We start from the raw sequence: 26122 nt of genomic DNA, 5'->3' as shown, positions 1-26122 counted from the left end.
GAAACTCAAACAGAAGAAAGGAAATACAGAGCAGTGTGGAGATCAATAAATTTGGTAAGCCTCTAGCTGGACTGATAAGAAAAAAAGATGGCAAAAATTACTGATAATCAGGGATGAGAGGTGGTATAATTACAGATCTATTAAAAGAACTTATGGGGAACCCTGGGTGGCGCAGCGATTTGGGGCGTGCCTTTGTCCCAGGGCATGATCCTGGAGACCTGGGATCGAATCCCACATCAGGCTCCCGGTGCATGGAGCCTGCTGCTCCCTCTGCCTATGTCTCTGCCTCTCTCTCTCTGTGTGTGTGACTATCATAAATAAATAAAAAATTAAAAAAAAAGAACTTATGAAAAATATATTTAATAATTTAGATGAAATGAACAGATACCTTGATGGAGAAACCTACCAAAGCTACTCAAGAAGAAAGAGGATGGTTTACTTGTTACAGTAATTATTTCACAGTATATACAAATATCAAATCATGTACTCTTTAGTGTTATATGTCAAATTTTCCAATGATAAAAAGTGAGAAATGAAAGAAATAGGTAACTTCATTCTCTATATAACTATTAAAGAGGTTGGAGTTGTAATTAGAAATCCCACAAAGAAAATACCGGGCCCAGAAGGCATTTCCAGTGAATTCTACCATATATTTAAGAAAGGAAAAAATCCCAATTCATTGCAGAGTCCTTTAGAAATTTGAAGAGCATGGAACATTCACTTCAGGAAGCCATTAAGTATAATTCTGCACACTAACAGATTGTAAAAGTAAAAAACATCTTCTCAACACTTGCCCAAAGAACATTGACAAAATTGTGACATCCATTGCTGATAAACTCTCGAATTAGGAATTGTCATTTGTGAATAGCCTACACCAGATGTGTTTAATGTTGAAAGACTGAACGCTTTCCCTGTACAACCAGGAAGAAGACAGTTCTCTCAACTCTGCTCTTAACCTCTTCTGTTCAACATTGTACTGAATGTTCTACCAGTACAGTGAGGCAAGAAAGAAATAACAAGCCAAAATAGAGTAATAGGAAATGGATTTTCTCTCCTACCTATAACAACTGAAAAACAAAACTAAATATATGAAACTGGTTTTCAAGACATTGGATTTCAGGCAACTAAGTACAGCAATGCCTATTTAATGGGAAACACAAATACAGCCCTATAATTGGCCCTGCTTACTGCCTGAATTTAGATTCCAGGATACAGAGAAAAGGAACCCAGGTGTAGTTTGGACATCTCCCTGGATTAAAGAGAGGAAACCAGGTTCCTGGAAGGCCAAGGCAGCTGGAGTTCTCAGGGTAAAGTATCAAATAGGAGAGAGATGCATAAAGAGTACTAGAGTTGGCAGTTTTCCTCAGCAGAGCTCATGCATCTAAAGAAGAGAAAAGGGGGGGAAACCTTTAAGATTTGGAAACAAGCAAAAGAAAGTACAACCTGTCTCTTCAGTGTCTTCCTGGAACAGTGTTTAACAGGCTCATCCAAGGTTTATGGACTTCTTTAGGATTACTATATCTTAAAAAAAAAAAAAAAAAAAAAAAAACGATTATTTTACCTGTGTCTGACTCCACTATTTACCATCTGTAGAGCCCAAAAGTTACACGATAACTTGTAGATTTCTGTTCAGTAGAAAAAAGATATAGTGTTATTGTCTTGAAACTCATTTACCAGTTTTGTATCTAACCTAGCAATCTTCATCTAGCATTCTTTTTTAAAAATGACCTATCTAGCTAGGGATGCCTGGGTGGCTCAGCAGTTGAGCTTCTGCCTTTGGGCATGAGGCATGATCCCAGAGTCCTGGGATCGAATCCTGCATTGGACTTCTCACATGGAGCCTGCTTCTCCCTCTGCCTGTGTCTCTGCCTCTCTGTGTGTCTCTCATGAATGAATAAATAAAATCTTTAAAATATAAATATTACACATTAAAAAAGAAAATGTTCCACATTTATATAATGAGAGGCAAAGAATTTTCTCCTACAGTTATACAGACCCACAGAAAGGTTTAGTTCTACAACTGCAGCTATGAGTCAAACACAGAACACAAAATATCACTAGTCCTGTTCTCAAAGAGATATTTTCCAGTGTACAAAAAATATCTCCTTAATTGATAGAATGCATTCGAAAAGACAAGAGGAGTAACGAATCATATTCTATTAGCTAACAAGAATATAAACCTTCATGTGGATACTGATAACCAAAAGTTCAGGCCATAACATCAGATCCCCACTTGTTGCTATCACCAGTTGGGAACAGTTTATCAACTATGTGCAAATCAGAACTCGAGCCAACTTTGGCCAAGAACCAGAAACAAAGATAAAAATACAGAGTTAGGAATAAAAACAGAGATCAAAAATAAAGTTACGTTTCCTCTTGGGATTCACTCCAAGGGCATGTATGTGCTCACACACAGACACACACACAATAGAAAAAGGAAAAGAAAGGAAAAAAAGGTACATATCGGCTTAAATACTCCATAAGGTATACTTCTACCACTTTTTAAAAAAAATATTATTTATTTATTCATGAGAGACACACAGAGGCAGAGATATAGAGGGAGAAGTAGGCCCTTTGCAGGAGCCTGATGCAGGACTCCATCCTGGACCCTGGGATCATGACCTGAGCTGAAGGCAGCCACCCAGGCGTCCCTCTAGCACTCTTTAATTGGCTCTGATAGAAGTGTTCCCTTGGGCATCTCAGTGGAATCATACCAAAGTAAAATATTCAAAAAGTTGAAAATACAGCTTTCATACAAATAACAGAATAATGCCATGTCAGAAATGTATTAACTCATTAATGATGGAACCAAAGATACAAAGATAGTAAAGCTGGTTCCAAGAGTATTGGAGGAACTGTATATTTATAGATATATTATTATTATTATTTTAAAAGATTTTAAATGTTCCTAATATGTAATATTTTCTTTGAGTGTATTAAAAAAATTACACTCTTCAAAGACATTTAAATCATGAATTTTTAAAAAGATCGTTCTTGTTTGCTTTTGCAGCTATGAAAGGAGTATCTCTAGCTTTTATCCATTAAGTAGAATACTGGCAATTGGTTTGAAATATAGTTTTTAGGGGTATATGGGGGGCTCAGTCAGTTAAGCATCTAGCTCTTGATTTCAGCTCAGGTCATGATCTCAGGGTTGTGAGATCCAGCCCCTTGTCAGGCTCTGCACTCAACAAGGGGTCGGCTTGAGATTCTCTACCTCTCCTCTGCCCTCCCCCCACTTGCTCTCTCTCTCTCTCTCTCTCTCTCAAAAAAAAAAAAATCTTTTTTTAAAATAACAAAATGCAATTTTTTGTATTAAGAACTGTGTAGTGAAGAATTAACCTTACCCAAAGAGATGTCTGGCCTCTGCTCCTTGATACTAGAAGGTGACTTCTGGGATCTGACTGACAAGAACATTCCACCTGATTGGAATATCTTTGTTTGCTCAGGGCTTTGAACACCAAAAAGTTTAACACTGTGATTTATGATATGTGCTTTGGGCCACATCACCATACTAGTTACAACCTCCAGATGAATCAGTACTAAAGATATCTCCACCATGGGAGGGACTGAAAATTAAGGAGTTAGCCATGTGGGCAGTATGTGATCGAGCCTTAATAAAAATTCTGGACACCAAAGATTCAGGTGAGCTTGCCTGGTTGGCAGTATTCTGTATATATGGTCACACATTGTAACCAGAGGAGGTAATACCATATATGATACCATGGGGACAGGTTAATGGAAACTACATGTAACCCCCTCCTTGTCCGCCCTGTGCATCTCTACTCTTGGTTGATTTTGATTTGAATCTTTACTTTGTAACAAACTGTAATTGTGAGCATAAAAACTTTCAGGGACTTCCTTGAGTCCTTCCAGGAAATCCCAAGCCAGAAGATGATTTTCAGAATCCCCCAAATTTGTAATTGGTGTGATTAGTGATGTTCATCTTGTGGGCAGATGACCTCAAACTATAATTTGATTAGCACTGAGTAGGATATATCTATACTGTTAATGAGAATATTGTTAAATTTTATTATGCCTTTTCAAACCTTTATTGAAATGATTAGTAATTTTACCTTATTTGATTAATGGAGTGGTTTTTTAAAAAATTAAACTGTGCTTAGTGTGGGGCTCAAACTCATGACCTGAGATCCAGAGTCACACGCTCTACCAACTGAGCCAGCCAGGTATCCCTAGAGTTTTGTGGGGATTTTTTATTTTTTTATTTGAGAGAGAGAGTGCAAGAGGCTACAGGGGCAGAGAGAGTCTTCAAGCAGACTCCCCGCTGAGTGGGAAGCCCAATGTGGGGCTGTATCTCACAACCCATGAGATTTTGACCTGAGCTGAAACCATAAATCAAACATTCAACCATCTGAGCCACCAGGCACCCCACCCTAGAGTTTCTTTAATATTAATCTGTCATGGAGTAGATCCAGGCTTTGTGGAACCTGAAAGTTACACAGTTTGGGTGAATCTTTAATAAATAGTATAAAAAATTATAAGTACAGAATTTTTTTTTCATAGTAGTCTCCCTGCCCAATGTGGCTCTTGAACTCACTACCCTGAGATTTAAGGGTCGTTGCTGTACCAGCTAAGCCAGTCAGGTGCCCTTGTTTCTAGTTTTCTTGCTTGCTCGCTTGCTTGCTTTTTTTAAGGCTTTATTTACTTGAGAGAGAGTACAAGTAAGGGGAAGGGTCGCAGGAGAGGGAGAGGAAGAGAGACTCTCAGGCAGACTCCATATTGAGCCCTGAGCCTGACACAGGGTTCGATCTCATAACCCTGAGATCATGACCTGAGCTGAAACCAAGAGTCAGATACTTAACTGATTGACCCACCCAGGCACCATCCCCCCATTTTTAGACAGACATGAGCATTTAGAATGAGAAAAGGAAAAAAAAAGGAATGAGAAATCATAAAAAATTATTTTTTTTGTTTGTTGTCACTTAACAACAGAAAATTATAAAATCCATAAAACATAGTATTTTTACTAATTAATGACCTGAGTCACTTCTGCAATGCTTTTTTTTCTGCAGCTTTTTCATTCTTAATATAATGAGATTTTGTAATACTTTCTTTTTTATTTATTTGTTTATTTATTTATTTATTTATTTTTAAAGATTTTTATTTACTTATTCATGAGAGACACACAGAGAGAGAGGCAGAGACACAGGCAGAAGGAGAAGCAGGCTCCATTCAGGGAGCCCGTTTTGGGACTTGATCCCAGGACTCCAGGATCACACCTTGGGCCAAAGGCAGGCGCTAAACCGCTGAGCCACCCAGGGATCCCCTACTTTCTTTTTTAATACTTTCTTTAAAAAAAAAAAAAAAAAAAAAGGATTTTATTTGTTAGAGAGAGACACCATAAGTGGGAGGGAGGGTTAGAGTGAGAGGAAGAAGCAAACTCCCTGCTGAGCTGGGAGCCTGACACAGGGCTCAATCTCAGGACCCTGAGATCATGACCTGAGCTGAAGGCAGATGCTTAACTGACTGAGCCACCTAGGTGCCCCTGTAATATTTTCTATTAAATAAATAGATAAATCATTTGTCTTTCTTCTTTCCTTGTTGTTTAAAACTTATTTTGATTGTTTAGAAAAGTTTCTTCAGCTTAACAATTTGTTCTTGATAATACCATGTTAGTTTCTTAAAATTGTCCGAATTTGCTAAAATCTCTATCAAGTTTCTTTCATATATATTCTCTAGTTTTCTGGGTGTTTTAGATTTTTAAAAATATTTTATTTATTTATGAGAGATACAGAAAGAGGCAGAGACACAGGCAGGAGAAGCAGGCTCCACACAGGGAGCCTGATGTGGGACTCGATCCTGGGTCTCCAGGATCACGCCCTGGGCTGAAGGCAGGTGCTAAACCACTAAGCCACCTGGGTTGCCCTGTTTCAGATTTTCTTGTGCAATAATCCTAAAATGATCTGCATTAATGACACTAATGTGTCATAGATATCTTCATTTAGTGAGTATTATGAGTTATGTTCTCTTTATAGTCAATTCAGCAAGAAATTTGAAAGCTATTTCCATATGTTCCTGTGATTCATTTCTTTTCATTGATTGGATTAACAAATAATCCAAGTTTATTATTGTCACAGAAAAATTTATATTTAATCTCATTATTAAAATTATCACTTTTTTTAATAAATTCATTTTTTATTGGTGTTCAATAAAGATTGAACTTTTTAAAAAGATTTTATGTGTTTATTTGAGAGACACAGAACAAGAGCACAAGGCAGGGGGCAGAGCAGAGGGAGAGGAAAAAGCAGGCTCTCCGCTGAGTGGGGAACCCAATGAGGAGCTGGATCACAGAACCCTGGGATCATGACATAAGCCAAAGGCAGACACTTAACCAACTGAGCCATCCAGATGCCCCTATAATTTACGTCTTAATTTGAAATATATAATTTTACTGATTTCATAGCTGTTCTCTATTACTTTTGTTTCCTAATCTGAATTTTCCTTCAGTTTTTTAATAAATTTAAAGATGACAAAATTCATCTTCATGTAAGTCCAAATTAGGAGGCTAACATTTCTCACTTTATTAAAACATTTCAAAATCTCTTTAAATTGCAGTGGAAATGGTGTATTTAGCTTTATACTACAAACCATTCCTATCAAAAAAAAGGGGAAGGGTAGCCTGGGTGGCTCAGCTTTCTTTTTTATTTTTTTGTTTATTTATTTATTTATTTATTTATTTATTTATTTATTTATTTTTAAAGATTTAAAAGATTTAATTTAAAGATTTAGCACCGCCTTCGGCCCAGGGCCTGATTCTGGAGACCCGGGATCGAGTTCCACATTGGGCTCCTTGCATGGAGCCTGCTTCTCCCTCTGCCTGTGTCTCTCATGAATAAATAAATTAAAATATTTTTTAAAAAGGGGGAAAACTCTATGTTATATTTAAATTTTTATATATTAAACTATATGTTCTAACAGGAATATCTTTGATCTTATTTAGGTCTTTATGAGATTGGAATCCTCTAGAGTTTTACATGACCTTTAACCTGTAACTTCCTGTGCCTATGCCAGGTGCATTGGCATAATAGATAATAGAAGTATTACTGGATTGGGGCGCCTGGGTAGTTCTCTTGGTTAAGTGTCCAACTCTTGGTCTTGGCTTGGGTCTTGATTTCAGGGTTGTAAATTCAAGTCCCGTGTTGGGCTTCACACTGGGCTTGGAGCCTACTAAAAAAAGAAGTGTTCCTGAATGCCATTCTCTCACTGAATGGGCTAACAATAATTTAACTGCACAGAAGTAACTGAACTGCATAAAATATCCCAGCTAACTAAAATTAAATGTGGGGCACCTGGGTGGCTCAGCAGTTGAGCATCTGCCTTTGGCTCAGGTAGTGATCCCAGGGGCCTGGGATCAAGTCCTGCATCAGGCTCCTCGCAGGGAGCCTGCTTCTCCCTCTCCTATGTTGCTGCCTCTCTCTGTGTCTCCCATGAATAAATAAATAAAATCTTTAAAAAATAACAATAAATAAAAATTCTTAAAAATAATTAAAATTAAATGTATCTGCAGCTTAGTTTCTTAGCCAGAATCTAAAAATATCTGTGGCCACTATAACATCACCTAATACAAGGGAAAATGTGATAAAGGAGAAATCTAAGTGGAAAGAGACAATAATCATCTATTATAGTTAAGATACTTTGATTTTTCATATTAAAAATATATTTGATCATGTAAAGATTGCTGAGGTCCCTCCTAGGACTGTGGAAGGACTATATAAGTGAGAAGGCCTGAAACTTAACCGTTATCTTCACGGCTTTTTAAGCATTTTTTTTTTTTTTAAGTAGTCTCCATGCCCAATATGGAGCTTGAACTTACAACCCTGAGATTGAGAGTCACGTGATCTATTAACTAAGCCAGGCACCCCTTTAAATGTTTTATTTTAGAAATTTATGTGAATTTTGCTTACATTTTATTCCTTTTATTTCCATCAACATTTCACTTACAAAGAATGTTTTTAAAAACTTACCTTCGTGCCCTCTCTTTGAAGGAGAAGAAGGAAACAGAGTAAAGCCAAGGCTTCAGTTTTGCTATTGCTTCACATACTTTATAACTTATTTTTCTATCTTTTCTCCTTGGGTTTATTGTTTGAGAATTATATTATCTGGAAACATGGAAGGAACATAAAAGCCAAGTAGCAGTAGTTTAAATATAAATTTATTTAGCTCACAATAAGAAATCTAAGATAGGGATGCCTGGGTGGCTCAATGGTTGAACATCTGCCTTCAGCTCAGGGCGTGATCCCAGCGTAATTGGATCGAGTCCCACATGCAGGGAGCCTGCTTCTCACTCTGCCTGTGTCTCTGCCTCTCTCTCTGTGTCTCTCATAAGTAAATAAATACAATCTTTAAAAAATAAATAAATTATAAGCAAGCATTGTGTTATAGTTTGACAGCATTTTTCCCTCTTTTTAGTAGTGAATAAAATAGTGGTATCTCTTTCAACTAATGATGCCTTACATGTAACAACATTAACAACTATGTTGTACACCTGAAACTAATGTAACATTGTATGTCAACTATACATCATTTTTTAATCCACTAATTGTAGTTGATTTTAGTAGGTGGTGGAGTCCTGTTGGTGCCTAGTCTGCTATACTAACAGAAATTTAAGTCTTGTTTTACTGTTATCATCAGAAAACATATATTATTTCCAAAGAATCATTTGGTTTTGAGAGGGTCTTTGAAATGGAGTGAGAACTGTAGTAAAAGAAAGGGTTCTTTCTTTAGGATAGGAAAATTAAAAAAAAAAAAAAAATTTGGCATGTTCATATAATACTCTTTGTTTCAAATATGTGTCTATTTTCTCTCTTGATTAGATTTGCCAGAGACTTGTCTATTTCATAATGTTTACAGAACTAAATTGTTTTTATTTTGGCTTTGGTCTTAGTCCCATTCTATTTACTTTTGGGGACTTTGTTCTAGCTTTTTTTTTTTTTAAGATTTTATTTATTTATTCATAGAGACAGAGAGAGAGAGAGAGAGGCAGAGACACAGGCAGAGGGAGAAGCAGGCTCCATGCAGAGAGCCTGATGTGGGACTCGATCCCGGGTCTCCGGGATCATGCCCTGGGCTGAAGGCAGGCACTAAACCCCTGAGCCACCCGGGCTGCCCTGTTCTAGCTTATAATCTTTTTGCTCTCAAAAAATAATATATTTCAAATTATTCATTTTCCTCCAAATACTGCTTTGATTTTACCACAAAGATTTAGATAGATTGGTGTTTCATTATTATTTTTAAAGTAAGTAACTAGGTCAGCCCCAGTGGCGCAGCCTGCAGCCCGGGGTGTGATCATGGAGACCGGGGATCAAGTCCTACGTCGGGCTCCCTGCATGGGGCCTGCTTCTGCCTGTGTCTCTGTCTTTGTCTCTGTCTCTGTCTATCTTTCTCTCTCTCTCTCTCTGAAAAAATAAGTAAAATCTTTAAAAAAAAATAAACTACTCATAATTGCTAACATTTGCCATACACTTTTATAGCCTGCAAAGCATTCTCATTACATTTTGTCTTTCTTTTTTTTTTTTTTTTCATTTATTTGTGATAGTCACAGAGAGAGAGAGAGAGAGAGAGAGAGAGGCAGAGACACAGGCAGAGGGAGAAGCAGGCTCCATGCACCGGGAGCCCGATGTGGGATTCGATCCCGGGTCTCCAGGATAGCGCCCTGGGCCAAAGGCAGGCGCCAAACCGCTGCGCCACCCAGGGATCCCTCATTTTGTCTTTCTTTTTGTCCAAATTCTTATTTGTGGAAACTTTATTTTACAGATGATCAGGGACTTTTTCTAAGAAAACATTCATGCAGTTAATGTTTAATTACATATAAAAATATAGTCCGTGAGGGGCAGCCCCAGTGGCTCAGCGGCTTAGTGCCGCCTTCAGCCCAGGGCCTGATCTTAGAGAGGCAGGATCGAGTCCCACGTCGGGCTCCCTGCATGGGGCTTGCTTTTCCCTCTGCTTGTGTCTCTCATGAATAAATAAATAAATAAAATCTTTAAAAAAAAAAAAAATAGTGCGTGAGATGTCTTCCTTTTATTGTCTTTAATGAGATTTTTCTCTATAACCTAGTATGTTCAATTTCTATATATTTAGAATATTTGTAGTACATAAAATCTGTAATAATATGCTTCATTATGAATATGGATCCTGGGAAGCCTGAGTGGCTCAGTGGTTGGGTGTCTGCCTTTGGCTCAGGGCATGATCTTGGAGTCCCAGGATTGAGTCCCACATCAGGCTCCCCGTGAAGAGCCTGCTTCTCCCTCTGCCTGTGTCTCTGCTCTCTCTGTGTGTGTCTCTTATGAGTAAATAAATAAAATATTTAAAAGAAAAAAAATTAATATGGATCCTTACAACTTTATATATTACATGCTTAATCTTTCATTGATTTTAAAGAATTAGAATTTTCTATTATTAATTGTATTTTTATCATTTTCTCATTACAAGGGCATTAATCTACATAATATATTTTTTAAGATTTTATTTTTTTATTCATGAGAGAGACAGAGAGAGAGGAGAGACACAGGCAGAGGGAGAAGCAGGCTCCATGCAGGGAGCCCGATGCGAGACTCGATCCCCGGGCTCCAGCATCGTGCCCTGGGCCAAAGGCAGGTGCTAAACTGCTGAGCCACCCAGGGATCCCCTCTACATAATATATTTAGCTGCTGTGTTGGTCCATATAAATTTCTTATTATTATATTATCATAATTGACTGCCTTTTATTATATTCAGTAACCACCTGCCTTAGGTGCTTTTTTGCCCTAAATCCTGTTTCATCAGATATTAATATTGCTGCTTTCCTTTTTATCAGTTGTTTATTTTTGTGCATTCTCTGATGTTTAGCTTTATAGGCCTCTCAGTTTCTAAGTATCTATATTAATAACACTATTTAATTGATTTTTAAATAATTTATGCTTGGGGCACCTGGATGGCTCAGTGGTTGAGCGTCCTGGGGTTGAGTTCTGTATCAGGCTCCCCTCAGGAAACCTGCTTTTCCCTCTGCCTGTGTCTCTGACTCTCTCTCTCTCTGTCTCAATGAATAATAAATAAAATCTTTATAAATTATAATTGATTTTTTTTGGCCTTCTGATACCAGGACTTTGACTATTTTTATAGATTTTATTTATTTGAGAGAGAGCACAAGCAGGGGATGGAGGAGGGGCAGAGGGAGAGGGAGAAGCAGGCTCCTGCTGAGCGGGAGCCCAACAAAGTGCAGGGCTCAATCCCAGAACCCCAAGGATCATGACCTGAGCCAAAGGCAGACAATTTGCTGCCACTCAGGCACCCCAGGACTTTGACTATTTAGAATAATTTTACTTGTTATTCTTGGTACTTTACTTTCTAGTTATGTTTCCTAACTTTTATTCTTGTTTCTCCAGTTCTGCCTTTTCTATTTTTCTATTTCCCTTTACCTTTTCTTTTGTAATTTTTTAAAAGATTAATTAACTTCCTTTTTTATTAACTTTTTAATATTGAGGTATCCGATCCATGAATGTAGTATATTTTTTATTTAGTTTTATTTTATGTCCTAAAGTTTTAGAATTTTATAGTAGGATTTTTAATAATTTTTTTCCTATAGCTTTTTGGTTTTTGTTTTTCTAGCCTAATAATAGGAACAAGTACAGTAGCAGAGAACGTAAGAATGAATACTTAAAAAGTCTCTGAAGAATAAGGGAAAGAATGTTGTAAGGGCTGTCCAGTGGCGTATTGATTCTGATGATGGCCTTGTACTGTGTCAGTGGTAGCTAAGGTAGAACTATATTTTCCATAATATCCTTCCTTGTATGCTTCCCTCCCCACCCCCACCCTGGCCTCATATGCTTCTTAATTAGAATTGTCACAAGAGAGATTTGCGTGAGATTTTGAAGGCAGGAGTAAAGTAGTAGCCAATTTTGTCCTCTGAAGATCAGTGTAGGGCAGGTGCAGTTATGTAGCTCACACGCTGTCAGTTATCTACTGGCGCATTTTGTGCATTTGGGGCAGGAGTTATCTTCTACTGGATCTCTTTCATCTTCTCCAAGTTCTGGGCCATGTTCATGTCCTCCATGCCAAGGAATACCAACTTATCTTATAGACCACCTAGAGCATTTAGAATAGAAGAAATGAGAAAGAGACACCCACACAGCTCCAGTTTGTCCTCATGGTTTCCACTTTGTCCTCTTTCTCTCCCACATTGTGTCTGTCTTCCCTTTCCAGCTGCTAGCCTTGCTGACTTCAGGCCCAGCACCAGATGCAGAAGAAACAGACTTATATAGACTGCTTAACTAGCTCCCATGATTGCAAAAGACCTAATCCCTATAATAAATCCTTTATTCTATATAACTCATAGTGGTCTGCTTCCTTGATCAAATCCTAATTGATATAATTCATTTTCCTAAAGGTCCTAGAGAGCAAACACTGGAAAAATAGAATGAAGAAAATGATTAATTGTATATGGCCTCTGAGGGAATGAGAGAATATCACAGAGAATTTGGGGACAAGACATAGTCCTTTAACGAAATGCATAAACATTGATCCTGTGGCAACTGCAATGGCTAGTGTGTGTGGAAAGGAAACTGAGACATGCTTACATAGTGCTGCATAGATCCAAAGTCTGGGAATGCAGTATTTAGTTCTAATTAACTTTGATTTTTATTGTTGGTGATTTATTTTAGAAGCCCCTTGGTATAATGCCTGACAGTATGCACTCAACAGATGTTTGTAGACTGAATTGAAATTAGACTGCCTACTCTTGAGCATGTTGTAAGACTCAACCTCTGCTGAAATAGTATTAAATAGGCCAAAGGGAAATGTTATTGCCCTGTCTCTGAGACAGAAAATGGGTAAAGAGTACAATATTGCTCTATTTGCGGAGAACTATGTACTGGATAGAATCCATGAATTTTGGAAATGGAGCCCTCTCATTCTCAAATAAGTTCGAGAGAAGTTGGTTAACTTGACAAAGTCAGTGGCAAAGTTTGTTTCAGAATAATGTTCATATGAATCTCAGTCCATTGTTCTATTCACTAAATTACACTCTCTTCTCTGCAAAAGAGTTGAGGAAATTTATTTATTGTGTATTCAGAAGTTAAACCCAAGTACTGATAAGATCAGTTTCAACTTGGAGAGAGATTACTGAGGTCCCAGACCTTATCTTACTCACCATTTTCTTCAATAACTTGGATAAAGACCCCTGAGAAATACTTTTGAAAGTTTCAGGTGACAAACTATAGTGTCTATAACTACTATAGACCTAGAGAGTTAGGATTCCAAATTCTAATTAATAGGCTAAAAGACAAAAATTCATAGTAATATTCAGATGTTCCATGTACACATCGAAATATATATAGTAAGAGCATGAAGGGGAAAATTTGGTTTTGTAAAAGTTCATGAGAAAAAAAAAAAGTTCATGAGAAAAAAGCCTGCAATTTTATAGGATTCATTGAATATGCAAAAGAACTTTAGAAAGATACATTTATGTAGTCTTTGGATGCAAGAAGATAGAGGAAGTAGGATGGGTTGTAGATGAAGACATGAGGACAGTTTGGAGAAAGTCCTAAGAAAAAACTTTTAAGCTACAATATCTAAATCTTTTTCTAGAATCAAGAAACCATGCATAGCTTGTGGATATTCCTACTAAAATGGACCTTGCTTACTCTTGGTTATTATACCTCCTCATCATATCCCTGTAGTGCTCTGCTTTTACCTATATAAAGCATCTGTAGGCCACCTTTCCCCTCTGCTTACCCTAAATTTGTTTTTCATTCAGGGGCACCTGGCTGGTTCAGTTGGTGGAGCATGCAACTCTTGATGTCAGGGTTGTGGATTCAAGCCCCCTGTTGGGTGTAGAGGTCACTTTAAAAAGTTAAAAAAAAATACCCATTCCTCAGCATAATACATGATGAGCTTTGCCTTCTCCGAATTCTCTTTTAGCTTGTTACTTTTATTTAATGATGATTGTGGTGACGATACTGGTAGCAGTGGTGATAAATAGCATTGGCAATATATAAGAATTATCTGGGTATAATAAAACTCTGAGGAGAGGTGACTCATTTCCAAGAAGATATAAATGCTAACTGCAAAAGCTAAAGAATGATGCAGTTTGGAAAAATATCTATTCTATTGTTGCTTTGAAATTTGGCTTTTTAAAAGGATTTTAAAAATTATCTCAGAGCAAAGAGGAGCAACCTATAAACTGGGTCCCCAGGTGTTAAGAGACTTTGCCTAAGGTCACTAAAGGAGAGATAAATTTGATTCCCAGCGTACCAGGGCCTACGCTATGTCTATCAGACAAGGTTCTTAGGAGTTTACATTGTAAGAAATAGAAACCAACTATGGCTGATTTAAACAGAAATGGAATTTATTGGGTCAACACATCTACTCAATATATATTTATTGAATGCTCACTATGTGCTAATCACTCTTGTAGGCCCTGGGGATATGGCAGCAAACCAACAAAGTCCTTGCTTTCAACGAGGTTACATTGTAGTAGGGGAGATAGACATTAAGCAGATGCATAGATATATTATGTTTCAGATGCTAAAGAAGAAAAACAGAGGAATGAGTCTGATGTTAGAAAAGAAAAACGGAGAGGAGTGCTTAGATAAGGTGAGGTCAGAGTAGCCCATCTGATAAAGTCAAGTTTAAGCAGATACCTGACTAAGGAAGGAAGTCACCCGGGTATCTCGGGGAAGAGCCTCCCAGGCAGTGGGAACAGCAAGGTTGGCATCAGGAGTGTGCTCGGCATTTTGAATAGCAGGGAGGCTGGTGTGGCCAGAGCAGAGCAAGTGAGGAAGGGAGAGGAAATGAGATTCGAAGGTAGCAAGCAAGAGGCCAATCCTATAGACCTCGGTAAGTATTTTGGATTTGGAATATGATGAGAGGGACACCTGGGTGGCTCAGCGGTTGAGCATCTGCCTTTGGTCCAGGGTGTGATCCCAGGATCCAGGATCGAGTCCCACATCGGGCTCCCTGCATGGAGCCTGCTTCTCCCTCTGCCTGTGTCTCTGCCTCTCTCTCTGTGTCTCTCATGAATAAATAAAATCTTCAAAAAAAAAAAAAAAAAGGAATACAATGAGAATCTATGGGATGATTTTGAGCAGAGGGTGACAAGATCTAACTTAGGATTTTTAAAGATCACTAACCACTGTGTAGAGACAGGAAGGACTGTATGGGAACAAAGGTGAGAGCAAGGAGGCCAGTTAAGAGGCTATTGCAGTAATCCGGTGAGGAGTTGCAGTGGCTTGCACCAAGGAGTACCAGTGGAGGAGATAGGCCACTTTCAGAATTTCCTCATTCATGGATTGGATGTAGGGTTACAAAAAAGACTCAGAGTTTCCAAAGTTTGTGCCTGAGCAATCAGAAGAAGGAGTTGGATATTCATGGACTTCCTGGAGACTCAAGCTCTGAAAGTGGGCATAAGGAGGAGGGAGGGAGCTATAACCACCATCAAAATCCTACTACAGAGCAGGTCTGATGAAGCCTGTGTCACTACCAGCACAGGACATTGCATGCTACCCCTGGCATGGAAACTAGGTATTGCTGTTGCTAGAATAAGTTCTGCTTTCCTGCTTCATTCTCTCCATTACTATTTCCTGAGTCCAAATTCCAGATGAGTATATCCAGTTGACCAAGTTTAGACCACATGTGTACTCTCTCATTGCAAGAGGTGCTGGGAAAGCAAGTATCTGCTCCCTGTACTTTTAAAGTGGGATATCGGGATGTCTGGGTGTCTCAGTGGTTGAGCATCTGCCTTCGGCTCAGGTCATAATCCGGGGGTCCCGGAATCGAGTCCCACATCAGATTCCCCGCAGGGAGCCTGCTTCTCCCTCTGCCTATGTCTCTGCCGCTCTCTCTGTGTCTCTCATGAATGAATAAATAAAATCTTTTTTAAAAAATAAAAATAAATAAATTGGGATACTGGCCCTGCTTTCTACTAAAGTTCCAGTTGTGAGGGACTCCTCAAATCCAGGAATAGGGTTCAAGTGATGGGCAGCCACAGAAACAAAGAGTATATGTGACAGTCTGTCAGCGCAGTCACTGTGGAAATGTGTTAGACTGCTGATGCAGGAAGCTACTATAACTCATTAAAAGCTCATTGTTTTAAGGAAATTTTAAAAAACCAATCTGAGAGAATTTCATTCATAACTGGGAAAGCACTTCACAGTATTTAACAGGAAGATGAACGTTGCATTATCACTCCATAGCACGGAGCATCAGTAACAGACTTCCTTTTGCTCTGCCCACTTCTCTCATCCCAGCCCTGTGAGGCTGGTGTTCTTACAGAAGTGACGCTTGCTGTGAAGGCACCCGGCCCTGTCTGTGAACTACGTATCTCTTAATCATCGCAATATCAGGGAAAAGTGAGGCCTAACCTTCTGAGGGTTGCTGAGGGAACCAAATATACTTCAAGTCGAAGGGCAATACCAAGGTCAGGTATTCCTGAACAGCAGTCTTTAAAAAGTTCTTGGATTTGCTGTAAGAATGTCCACAAAATCCCACAAACACTTACGTGGAATTGAGGGCATTGAAAAACAAAGTTTGAAAGCCACTGAACAATGCAGAGGATACCAGATGAGATATCTAAAGACCAGAGTGTGCCGCTGGGGTTAACTAACTACCTCTCTATAAGCTTTCCTTTCTGTAAGCCATTTCTGTAAAATGGGGGGGGGGGGGGGGGGGAGAGCCATATCACAGGATTATTATAAGGATTAAATAAGAGAATGTATGTAAAACCTAGCTGAATGGTTAAGTGCTCTATGACGTTAGAATAACTTACTTCTCACAGTCATACCAAGCCAAAAATCTTAAACCTAGAACCCTTAGGTCCTGTGTCTGTATTGCCGGGGAAGTTCTGCCATCCTGGAAGATAGGGGCATCATGCCTTCCTCTAAAATGTTAGAACAGTACTGATGGTAGAACCAGATTCCTGGCCTCTCCTGCCCCTATCACTTTAAACACATCATCTCAGCTCTGGCTTGCTTACTGCCTTGCTTCGTTATATGGGTATGAACTGATTGTCACCAACATTCAACGTTAATTTACGCATCCCACTGTTGTGGAGGGTGCCTTGTCCCAGCTTGTCCTTTCTGCGTCTGGCTAACCCAGGTGCTGCTTTTCATTCTCCCCTATTTGGCCCCAAAGCCTCCTTCTCAAAGACTCTCCCACAGCACTGGGGAACAGCTGATTGGCTAGAAGATTCCCACTTCTCACCAGCCATAGTCTCTCCTGGCATAGGAGCCATTCCAAGGTTTGTTGAGTTCCACTGAGAAACACGCCTCTGGGTGGCTGCCTTGGTTTAGGATACATGAACTTAAGCCCACAGGCTTTTCCAAACTTCTCCTCTGTGGGTTGAGTAGGGACATTTTTCCAGGCTTCAAAGGTACTTCCTACCTTCAGAAGTAGCTAGTCTCCCAGGCTGGCCACAATTAGAAGGATAAAACTGACAGGGTATCTGAGCCATTTTAGAACCGGGGCAAAGTAAGAGTTAAGGGACATTAAGCATTGCCTGTTTATTAGGAAAGTAGGGGAGGACGAGAGCAAGCTGAGTGTATGGAGCAGTGGATAAGGTTGCAGGGTGCCAGGTCTGTATTTTGGCATTCAATGTGAAAAACATTTTTAAGCTAAAATATGTAATAAATATAAATATATGTGAAATGACTTGTTTTTTATTTTTTTCCTTTTTTGTAAATTTAAATTCAATTTGCCCACATATAGTATAACACCCAGTGCTCATCCCATCACCCGCCCTCTTCAGTGCCTGTCACTCAATCACCCCATCCCCCCACCCACCTCCCCTTCTGCAGCCCTTTGTTTCCCAGAGTTAGGAGTCTCTCGTGGTTTGTCTTCCTCTCTAATTTTCCCCACTCAGTTTCCCCCCTTCCCTTATGGTCCCTTTCACTATTTCTTATATTCCACATAAGAGTGAAACCATATGATGATTGTCCTCCGATTGACTTATTTCACTCAGGATAATACCCTCCAGTTCCGTCCACGTTGACGTAAATGGTAGGTATTCATCCTTTCTGATGACTGAGTAATATTCCATTGTACATATATATATACCACATCTTTTTTTTTTTAAGATTTTATTTATTTATTCATGAGAGACACAGAGAGAGGCAGAGACATAGATAAAGGGACAAGCAGGCTCCCCATAGGGAGCCCGATGTGGGACTCAATCCCTGAACTGGGATCATGTCCCAAGCCAAAGGCAGATGCTCAGCCGCTGAGCCACACCGGCATCCCTATATACCACATCTTCTCTATCCATTCATCTGTCGAAGGACATCATGGCTCCTTCCACAGTTTGGCTATTGTAGACACTGCTGCTATAATCACTGGGGTGCAGGTGTCCTGGCATTTCACTACATCAGTATCTTTAGGGTAAATCCCCAGAAGTGCAATTGCTGGGTCGTAGGGCAGGTCTATTTTTAACTTCTTGAGGAACCTCCACACAGTTTTCCAGAGTGGCCGTAACAGTTCATATTCCCACCAACAGTGCAGGAGGGTTTCCCTTTCTCCACATCCTCTTCAACATTTGTGGTTTCCTGTCTTGTTAATTTTAGCCATTCTCGCTGGTGTGAGGTGGTATCTCATTGTGGTTTTGATTTGTATTTCCCTGATGGCAAGTGATGCAGAGCATTTTCTCATGTGCTTGTTGGCCATGTCTAGGTCTTCCTCTGTGAGATTTCTCTTCATGTCTTTTGCCCATTTCATGATTGGATTGTTTATTTGCTGTTGAGTTTAATAAGTTCTTTATAGATCTTGGATACTAGCCCTTTATCTGATACGTCATTTGCAAATATCTTCTCCCATTCTGTAGGTTGTCTTTTAGTTTTGCTAATTGCTTCCTTTGCTGTGCAGAAGCTTTTTATCTTGAAGTCCCAATAGTTCATTTTTGCTTTTGTTTCCCCTGCCTTCATAGATATATCTTGCAAGAAGTTGCTGTGGCCAAGTTCAAAAAGGATGTTGCCTGTGTTCTCCTCTAGGATTTTGATGGATTCTTGTCTCACATTTAGATCTTTCAACCATTTTGAGTTTATCTTTGTGTCTGGTGCAAGAGAGTGGTCTAGTTTCATTCTTCTGCACCTGGCTAACCAATTTTCCCAACACAATTTATTGAAGAGACTGCCCTTTTTCCAGTGGATATTCTTTCCTGCTTTGTCAAAGATGAGTTGACCACAGAGTTGAGGGCCCATTTCTTGGTTCTCTATTCTGTTCCATTGATCTTTGTGTCTGTTTTTGTGCCAGTACCACACTCTCTTGATCACAGCTTTGTAGTACAGCTTGAAATCTGGCCTTGTGATGCCTCCAGCTTTGGTTTTCTTTTTTCTTTTTCTTTTTTAATATTCCTCTGGCTATTTGAGGTCTTTTCTGATTCCACACAAATCTTAAGATTACTTTTTCCAGGGCGAGGGGTGGGGGTGAATGGGTGACGGGCCTGGAGGGGGGCACTTGACGGGATGAGCACTGGGTGTTATTCTGTATGTTGGCAAATTGAACACCAATAAAAAATAAATTTATTATTTAAAAAAAATGAAAACGGAATTCCCAGAATAAACTTCATGAAAACACACACACACACAAAAGAAGAAGAAAAAGAAAAAGAAAAAAAAGATTACTTTTTCCAACTCTGTGAAGAAAGTCCATGTATTTTTTTTTTTTTAAGATTTTATTTATTTATTCAGGAGAGACACAGAGAGAGAGAGAAGCAGAGACACAGGCAGAAGGAGAAGCAGGCTCCACGCAGGGATCCCAACGCAGGACTCGATCCCAGGACTCCAGGACCACGCCCTGGGCCAAAGGTAGGCGCTAAACCACTGAGCCACCCAGGGATCCCCAGTCCATGGTATTTTGATAGGGATTGCATTGAACATGTAAATTGCCCTAGGTACATAGACATTTTCACAATATTTATTCTTCCAATCCATGAGCATGGAATGTTTTTCCATCTCTTTACATCTTCCTCAATTTCTTTCATAAGTGTTCTGTAGTTTTTGGAGTATAGTTCCTTCACTTCTTTGGTTAGGTTTATTCCTAGATATCTTATGGTTTTGTATTCAATTGTAAATGGGATTGATTCCTTAATTTCTCTTTCTTCAATCTCATTGTCAGGGTAGAGAAATGCCATTACTTCTATTTATAAATCATTTGTTTCAAGCCCTTGTGCTTCTGAGCATGTTTTAATAGAGAAAAGAGATGAAGGCAAGTCTTTGGCCTTGTTGCATTTTAAAAACATACACCCAGGGGTGCCTGGGTGGCACAGTCAGTTAAGTGCCTTCAGTTCAGGTCATGATCCTAGGGTCCTGGAATGGAGCCCCACATTAGGCTCCCTGTTCAGCAGGAGCCTGCTTCTCCTTCTCCCTCTGCCTGCTTCTCTCCCAGCTTGTACTCTCTGTCAAATAAATAAATAAATAAATAAATAAATAAATAAATAAAATCTTTAAAAATACATACACACACACGCACACACACAGGGGCACCTGGGTGGTTCAGTTGGTTAGGCATCCGACTTTTGATCTCAGCTCAGGTCATTATCTTGGGATCATGGGATTGAGTGAGCCCCATGTGGGGTCCATGCTCAGTGCAGAGTCTGCTTGTCCCTCTCCCTTTTCTCTTCCCCCTGCTCATGCTCTTTCTAATAAATAAATAAATAAATAAATAAATAAATAAATAAATAAATAAATAAATAAAAAAGATAATAAAAATAAAAACATATACACAGAAGGCCTTTTGGAAGGGAATGGATGACTTTCAGTCCCAGAATTTGGTGACTCACAGAATCCCTTTATCTTTCCTGACATACAGGAAGGGACTTGCTACAGGAGAAGACTGGGAGCTCTGAATATTTTGCATTAGGCATTTTTCTTCCATCTATGTAATATGCTTTCTATTTTAAAAATCATGTGTTGGGATGCCTGGCTGGCTCAGTTGGAAGAGCATGTGGCTCTTGATCTCAGGGTTGTGAGTTCCAGGCCCATGGTGGGTGTAAAAATTACTAAAAAAAACAAACCAAAACAAAACAAAAAAACAAACTCCAATGTTGCTAAGTTTTACTGTATAAGATCAGAGCCAGTGCCTGTCCTCTGTGGCATTAAAATTTGAGATAAAAAATAAATAAATAAATAAATAAATAAATAAATAAATAAATAAATATATAAAATAATTTGAGATAGGTGTATTTATGAAGATCCAACATGCAATAACAAAAAACTAAAACCGAAACTATAGTGAAGTAGGACTAAGATGTTTTCATGAAAAACTAGCAGAATCTAGAGTTAAGGATGAAGGAAAACTTGACTCAAAAAAGTTGAGAGTTTAGTGTCTGGAATAGATATTCAACTAGGATGTGTGCTAAAGAAGGGATAACAGGATCTGTTTGAACAAAATTAATTCTTTATGCCCTCTAGCCTATAGCTTGTGGGAAATGGACTGTTTTGATGGGGAGAGGTCACAGGCTTTCACAGTCCTGGCAGGGTGAGTAAAGACAGTTAATTAAACAGTTTTCTTCCACTTTGGCAAATCATAGCAGAACCGGATTTGTGGAGTACGAGTGGCTGGTAAGATGATAACTTTCCGGAGGTGGTTGTTGCTTTGTGCCCCATACCTGAGATCAGGCTACTTTGAAGGTTAATTGTCATGTTACCAATCTACAGCTGAGAGGGCCCTTACAGATCTGGGAAAAGATATACTATCAGCATCGGTTTCTGCAGAACCCTGAGCCCGGCAGTCAAGCTGGAGAGGAAGTAAGCAGAGGGGGCTGCTACAGGAAGTTTGCCCACCTTGGGTAGCTGGGAGATTGTGTTTTTATACCCATCAGAACCTACATCTCTGTGTAGAACAGGGAGCATAAGATTGATACCGTTTACTCAAGCTGCAGGACCTCAGTTATAACAAAATCAGGACCTCAGTTCTGGATCAGCACTTTACAAGGTGACTCCCCTAATCTTTGCCCATAACAAGGGGAAAGTCCTTGGGATCTGACCAGCTCTGGAACTAATACGAACTTCTTCTGGACACTCCCTTTTGACTTGAATGCCTTTCCATTCCTTTGAACAATTTATTTATGAAACATATGTAATAAGTAAGAATAAACAAAAATTATTTATGAAAAACCAGCAATATGTACTATTATGCTAGGCTTTGTAGGAGATGCAAAGAAAATTATGAAATCTGTACTTTAATAAATCTTAATACTCTCCAAAGTGCTTTCAGATCCTTGCATGATTTCACCCTTATAACCACTGTTAGCCTATCCAGGAAACTTTCTCCACTAACCTTACTTTGTTATTTTTATTCCAATACTTAGGTGTATCAATTTTTGAAGTTGCATACATGTACTTGTCTATTCTTGTTGTACATTGTGTGCACCTTATATTAGACTGTTTCTTACAGCAGGTACCTTCATTTTACCAGTTGCCCTAAAAGTTCACTGATGGAACTCGATTTCATCTAACAGATTGTAGTGACAGAACTTTTTAAAAAAAGTATTCACTTTTAAAAATTTACATATAATAAAATTTACATATATGCGTGTGTTTATGTCTATGAATTTTGACACGTGTATAGTTATGTAAACACCCCATAGATAAGATATAGAAGTTTCATGCTCCCCTTCCCACAAATTCCTTCGTGCTGCCCTTTTGTAGACAATCTGCCCTCTACCCTCCAACCCCACAGCCACTGATCTGTCTTGTATCCCTATAACTTTGTCTTTTAAGTGGAATCCTACATATGTAGCCTTTTACACGTGACTTCTTTCACTTACCATAATGCATTTGAGATTCATCCATGTTGTTTGCATGTATCTGTAGCTTTTATTGCTAAGTAGTATTACATTCCACAGAGGTTCCATAGTTTATCCTTCCATACACTGAAGGACATTCAGGTTGTTTCCAGTTTTTTGTCACTATGCATCAAGGGATGCATAAGGGATACCATAAGGGATCCCTGGGTGGCGCAGCGGTTTAGCGCCTGCCTTTGGCCCAGGGCGCGATCCTGGAGACCCGGGATTGAATCCCACGTCAGGCTCCCGGTGCATGGAGCCTGCTTCTCCCTCTGCCTATGTCTCTGCCTCTCTCTCTCTCTCACTGTGTGCCTATCATAAATAAATAAAATTAAAAAAAAAAGCTACCATAAACATTTATGTACAAGTTTTTGTGTGAATATAAATTTTCATGTCTCTTGTATAAATACTGAAGAGTGGGATTGCTGGATCATATGGTAACTATATGTTTAACTTTAAAAGAAGCTGTCTGTGGGGCAGCCCCGGTGGCACAGCGGTTTAGCGCCGCCTTCAGCCCAGGGCCTGATCCTGGAGACCAAGGATTGAGTCCCACGTTGGGCTCCCTGCATGGAGCCTGCTTCTCCCTCTTCCTGTGTCTCTGCCTCTCTGTGTGTGTGTGTGTGTCTCTCATGAATAGATAAGTAAAATCTTAAAAAAAAAAAAAAGCTGTCTGTGAACCTAAAATTGCTAAATATATATATATATAGTCTTTAATAAGAAAAAAATTAAAAACTTGTCAAACCGTTTTCCAAAGTGGCTGTTTCTTTCTTTTTTTTTTTCCAAAGTGGGTGTTTCATTTTGCATTCCCACCTTCATTGTGTGAGAATTCTAGTTGCTATGCATCTTCGTCAGCACTTGGTATTGTCAGATTTTAAAATTTAGCCATTCTTATAGATGTGTAGTAGTTTCTCATTGTGGTTTGACTTTGCTCCTGATAACTAATGGTGCTGATCATCTTTTCTTGTGCTTATTATTCATCCGTATATTTTTTCTTGTGAGCACTCTTCAAGTTTCTCTTCAAACCTTTTGCCCATTTTCTTAATTGGCAAAATTGTTATTTTATTGTTGAGCTTTGAGAATTGTTTATATATTATAGATACATGACCTTTGTCAGATATGTGTGTGTTTTTTTTTAGGCAAAGGAAACATCTCAAACAGGCTGAAATGATAAAGATGGTTTATTGGCTGACATAATAATAAGATCCAGAGGTACAATGCACAGTCTTTGGGATTGGTGGAATTCAGTTTCTCACTGCCTTCCCATATCTCCACTCTGCATCCTGCTGTTCTTGCTATATCTAGGACATAATTTTTCCCATAGCATCAGCATTGCTGCAGTAATTCCAAACCTTACCCGTAAACCATATTGTCCAGAAAAAGAAACAAGCTTCCAATACAAATTGAAAGTAAGAGATCTTCTCTTACAACAACCATTAGAAATTTCCCCCAAAATCTCATTGGTATGAAATGGCCCAGCTGCTTATTGCCAAAAAATCTCAATGGCCAGGGCAATGCCACAAGATAACTGGGTTAAGCCATGATGTGGGGACAGTATACTCTGAAGTTTCCAGCATCCTTTGACCACTCTTCCCTTGTGGGTTTTTTTTTTTTTTCTTTTCTCTCTGACATTATGAGTCCTACCTCAGTAAAGTAGAAGCCAGTTCCTTACTGTGTCAGTGACTCTTTTAACTAAGGCACAGTCATTAAAGTAGGCTCACCAAGCCTCCAATCTCCTATTGGAGATTTTGATTAGGAAAGGAACAGGATGGGAGTGCCTGGGTGGCTCAGTCAGTTAATCATTTGCCTTTGGCTCAGGTCATGATCCCAGGGTCCTGTTCTGTGGAGAGCCTGCTTCTCCCTTTCCCTCTGCCCTCTCCACTGCTCATGTGCTCGCTCTCTCACTCCGCTCTCTCACTCGCTATATCTCCAATAAATAAATAAATACATTAAAAAAAAAAGAAACATGATGAAAAAGCAACGGGCATGCAGGATCACTTTCTTACCAGAGTGGCAGCAGAGGTCCAGCCATTTATTTGTTAAGTAAGTTTGGGCCCTACTGAAGTCATCCCTTGTAAAATTAAGTCAGTATGATCCTTGACATACAGTTTTTTTCTATTTTTACCCCCATTTGTTTCAAACTCTTAGCTACATAATTTAGGTGCTCAGAAGATACAGAGTAACAGGCAAATTGTTAAAATGGAAAGGTACAGGCTGGGAGTTCCTGAGCCCTTTTCCTGGCTTGCTTCTTATATACCTCTAGGGAGTGCATAACGACTTTTATTTATTTATTTTCAAGTAGGCTCCACACGCAATGTGGAGCTTGAACTCACATCCCTGAAATCGAGTCACATGCTCAACAGACTGAAACAGCCAGTCGCCCCCATAATGAGTTTAATAGGCAGGCCTTGGGGCACCTGGGTGGTTCAGTAGTTGAGCATCTGCCTTTGGCTCTGGGCGTGATCCCGGGGTCCCAGGATCAAGTTCCACACTGGGCTCCCTGCATGGAGCCTGCTTCTCCCTCTGCCTGTCTCTCTGCCTCTCTCTCTCTCTCTCCCTCTCTCTCTCTGTATCTCATGAATAAATAAATAAAATCTTAAATAAATAAATAAAATATCTTAAATAAATAAGTAACCCAGACATAAATACAGTAGTGAAAATATATTTAACAGTACTGTTATGGATTGAACCAAGGATTGGTCCAGATTTTGTGAAACAGAATATAAGTTTTGGAATCCTCTTTAAGGAAAAATAATACAAAGTTTCCAAAATAAAATTAGGTCAAAAATATTTATTAAGATGAGAAAAGGAATTATAATAAATTATTGGAGCTTCGGAATTTTAGGTCCCTTTCTTCTGAGATCTCTTTAGCCAAATCATCAGAAATGCTTCTTTTTTCTTTTCTCTTCTTTTCTTTTTTCTTTCCTTTTCTTTTCTTTCTTTTCTTTCTTTCTTTCTTTTCTCTTTTCTTTCTTTTCTCTTTTCTTTTTTTTTTTTATTTTTTTTTTAATTTTTTTTTTTTTATTTATGATAGTCACAGAGAGAGAGAGAGGCAGAGACACAGGCAGAGGGAGAAGCAGGCTCCATGCACTGGGAGCCTGACGTGGGATTCGATCCCGGATCTCCAGGATCACGCCCTGGGCCAAAGGCAGGCGCTAAACCACTGCGCCACCCAGGGATCCCTCTCTTTTCTTTTTCTTTTTCTTTTTCTTTTTCTTTTTCTTTTTCTTTTTCTTTTTCTTTTTCTTTTCTTTTTTTGAAGATTTTACTTATGTATTTATGAGAGACCCAGAGAGAGGGGCAGAGACACAGGCAGAGTGAGAAGCAGGCTCCCTGCGGGGAACCAGATATGGGACTCCA

The 26122-nt window shown here is 39.1% G+C and overlaps 2 long non-coding RNA genes across 4 annotated transcripts in view; both read left to right on the top strand.

Moving 5' to 3' along the window:
• LOC140626945 (uncharacterized) overlaps nt 1-26122 on the top strand; it is a 96596-nt gene that overhangs the window by 19191 nt on the left and 51283 nt on the right. The window lies entirely within an intron of this gene.
• The window catches only part of LOC140626946 (uncharacterized), a 56062-nt gene that overhangs the window by 16861 nt on the left and 13079 nt on the right, over nt 1-26122 (top strand). For 2 of the 3 annotated variants that reach the window (XR_012025909.1, XR_012025908.1), the window contains exon 1: nt 23831-23974. The exons of the other annotated variant lie outside the window; for it this stretch is intronic. This is a non-coding gene — a long non-coding RNA (uncharacterized lncRNA). Of the gene's footprint in view, nt 1-23830; nt 23975-26122 lie in introns of those variants that run through there. 3 annotated transcript variants of the gene reach the window in all.

The sequence above is a fragment of the Canis lupus genome, chromosome 38 (assembly GCF_048164855.1).
Source record: "Canis lupus baileyi chromosome 38, mCanLup2.hap1, whole genome shotgun sequence".
Taxonomy (NCBI): domain Eukaryota; kingdom Metazoa; phylum Chordata; class Mammalia; order Carnivora; family Canidae; genus Canis; species Canis lupus.
This window is presented reverse-complemented; position numbering and strand designations above follow the sequence as displayed.